This window comes from Solanum dulcamara, chromosome 9, assembly GCF_947179165.1.
Source record: "Solanum dulcamara chromosome 9, daSolDulc1.2, whole genome shotgun sequence".
NCBI classification, from domain to species: Eukaryota; Viridiplantae; Streptophyta; class Magnoliopsida; order Solanales; family Solanaceae; genus Solanum; species Solanum dulcamara.
The window spans coordinates 46,743,524-46,746,943 of record NC_077245.1 but is presented as its reverse complement, the minus strand read 5'-3'; the positions used below and the strand labels follow the sequence as shown (position 1 = coordinate 46,746,943).

At 31.5% G+C, this 3,420-nt stretch overlaps 1 long non-coding RNA gene across 1 annotated transcript; it reads right to left on the bottom strand.

Annotated features, from left to right (window-relative positions):
- Positions 1 to 700: 700 nt before the first annotated feature.
- On the bottom strand, positions 701 to 3,217 carry LOC129904686 (uncharacterized). The gene is made up of 3 exons (XR_008770471.1): positions 3,121 to 3,217; positions 1,534 to 1,749; positions 701 to 1,007 (listed from the first exon to the last, which is right to left on the bottom strand). It is a non-coding gene; the product is annotated as an uncharacterized LOC129904686 (long non-coding RNA).
- Between the last annotated feature and the right edge of the window lie 203 nt (positions 3,218 to 3,420).

Sequence of the window (3,420 nt, the reverse complement as noted above, 5' to 3'; positions counted from 1 at the left end):
ATATATTCTTCATTAATACTACACTAAATTGTAAAAATACTCATAATTATGATTTAAGCTTATAAACCCTTCATTTTCTGGCATGATCCTTCTTCAATTAAACCTGCTTCAACCCTTATTTAAGATCATTTGTTTGTGAGGAAATTGTTGAAGACCAAGAGTCACAACAATTAAGAAGGAAACTGATGGTTCTTTTTTCCTTTTCGGCTATTTTTTTTATCCTCCCTAATATCAGGTCTCTTATTTAAAGTCACCTAGAAGAGAAACTGAATTTGCAAATTTTATTTGATCTTTTTATTTATGTTTGTCAATTCTCTGTAATTGAGAACCATTTTCTCCTTTGTGTTTTTTTCATTTTCTCTTTTTATTTAGTTACTTTTTAGCTCAGTTTCAGTCGTACCTATAGGATGGCTAACGACAGAAGAAAAAAATATCACTGATCTTCTTAGAACTATTAGGAGCAGTTGCATTAGTGTTGTATTTGAATTGAAGATGTCATCATATGTGAGAATATTGATTGATAGGGACTGAATGCTAGGAATGAAATTAATTTTAATCATTATGTATGAATTAGAAAGAAATAAAGATACATCGATTTTTATTTAGACAATGGTGGTTTTTATTCTTTAGTTTATATTCTAATTGATGTAAATGAAGGAGACATATCTCCGAAGATGTTTGGAAATGCTCCAAAAATTGAAAATTTTGTATTATGTTATGTAAAGTGTTGATAGTGCATGATTCTTTGTAAATGATTTTTATATTCATTTAAAAACATATTTATTATAATATTTTCTTTCTTTTATCCTTTTCTTATTGATTCTAGAGTGTAGGAGCCCGTGCCAGCACGGGCCCAAAAATAATAATGTGCAGAAGTGTAAATGCAGATGAATAGAATTCTAATATAAGCATAATTAAGGTGCCATCGACAACTTTGTAGGAGTCCTCATTCAGGGAGTCTGAACTTTTAGCTTCATCAGAGGCTTGATTTATCAAGGTGTCCTTCCCTAGAGAAGATAGATTACAATTAGTTGAGATTACATACAGGTTATAAGTAGACCTCAAGAAAATGATAATAGAAAAATAAAAATTCTTCTAGGAGATTTCAATATCTCATAGCATAGAAGGCAGAGAAGCAAATCCAATCTAATGGGATGGGCAGATGGTTATCAGCCCTCTGAGGTAGTTGTAACTATCTGCACATGAGGGTAGGAAGAAGAAACAAACGTAGATTCATATGCTGTATAATTAAAAGCAACTATACTGAAATATGAGAAAGAAAGTAATGCATAATGTTTGTAATGCTAAAAATTTAAAATAACAGTAAGGTAAACTACAATAAAGGACAACAATTTTTTATAAGAAATGTCTTTTCTGAGATTACAGCTCCAAGATTTGGATTATTAGACACATTGAAGTATTCAAGATTGGAAGCTAAGGCAATATCAGAAGGAATCCCTACACTGAACCTATTTCTAGACATACCAACATATGACAAATCAGGAAACTTGCCAAAGTTCAAAGAGATATCACCTGAGAATAAATTGTCTTCGATACGGAGCCAAACAAGAGAGGAACAATTGGAAAGTGATGGAGATAGTCCACCAGTGATATTATACGAAAAAAAGATCAACCTTTGTAACACCCCAACCGAACATACACTTGGTGGAATGCTACCATCTAAATAGTTTGTTTAAACATCAACATATTTTAGCTTTGAATATTTGCCCAAGTCTTTTAGGAGTCAACCTGAAAAACAATTGTCCCATATAAGAAGTGTATCAAGCTATGGAAGCTCTGCAGTTCCTTCAGGAATAGTTCCACTTAAGTTATTATACATGATAGTAAGCAACTTAATATATTTTCAACTCCGAGAAACTCTCTGGAATTGGACCTGAAAGATAATAATCAGAAAGATCTGAACTTGAAAAAGATATGATTTTTCCAAACTCCCATAGAATTTTACAACTAAGTTGGTTTTTGAACAAGAAAAGTGATCAAGGTTGGTCAAATTAGTTAGTTCTTTTGGTATTGAACCAGATAAATTTGCACTAGCAATATGAAGATACTGAAGCTTACTCATATTCTCAAGTTCCCAAGGAATGGTTCCTTCATATAAATTATAACCAATCTCCAAATGAATTATTATTTTCCAGCATCCTAATTTTGATGGTATTTTACCACTTAGTGAATTTCCAGCTAAGTTAATGAAATTAAGATTCTTGAGTGAACCATATTCAGAAGGAATTGGACCACTAAAATAACTCCCTGCAAAATTCAGTACCTTTTGGGATCAAAATAAACAAGGCGTCATGTAGAAGCCAACAAAGGAAATCTTGAACGATGATAAATCGAATAGACAAACATATTTATACTAAACAAGGCATAAAACTAATATAAAAGAAAGAAATAATTGTCAAAAACACGCCTAAATCATCCTTTTACGCGAATTTCAAAATCCAACTATCAGTTGTTTCTTTTTCGTACATGAACTTATCACCATCTCTGAATAAAAATAGACCTCATTTACCAGTTATTTTTTTCCTATCCAAACAGTCACTTTCTATCATAAATCAACTATAGGCATTCTTCTAATTCTCAATCAATATTTATGGCTACTAAAATAATAAGATTCAAATGCATGATATTTTGGGGGAGTTTATGGTTGGGGATTTTCCTTTTGTTTTTCCGATAGGTCATCATGTGCATTGAGATGACCCTCTCCTGCCTCCCAAAATGAAAACTGTTTCAAATGACGACTTAAAATAAATGCAATTAGCCTACCATTTTTTCACAGATTTGTATTCTTTAAGCTCGGTTAACAATGGAAACTCTTTCAAACACATTCATAGTGAAAATAAATAACCATAAGAACCTCCTATTATTCTTAAGAGTAAATGTTCGACTTGAATTTTCAATCAAAGAGGGCATAAGTAAAAATAAAATCCAAGAGTAACTTTACCGATAATTTTACTTCAAAATCGATTGCTCGCTAACAACATAACATTGATAGATAGAAATAAAAAAATAGCACTCCAATCACATCATAGATGTAAGAAAGATAGAAGAAATATGTATAGAATGTTTAACAAACAAGAGCAATGGCAAAGAGATACTAACTTGGAATACTGGTAAACCCATAGGAAAAGATTATTGAAAAGAAAAAGTTAGAGGAGATGAAGGCGATGCAAATTATAGATGATCAGTCGGTGGCTATTCCAGATGTGAAAAGAATAGTTTCTGAAAGAAGACACGTCTAACTAAATACCTGAAAAGTCAAATATACCCTCAACTTGCAATTTATTGGCATTAAGCTGACATGTTGAAATCAGCTCTTTTCTATTATAGTAGAATGTGATAGGCTAAATATATGTGTGTGTACTTTCTTTATTGTAGCTACATATCTGTGTACTTGATCAT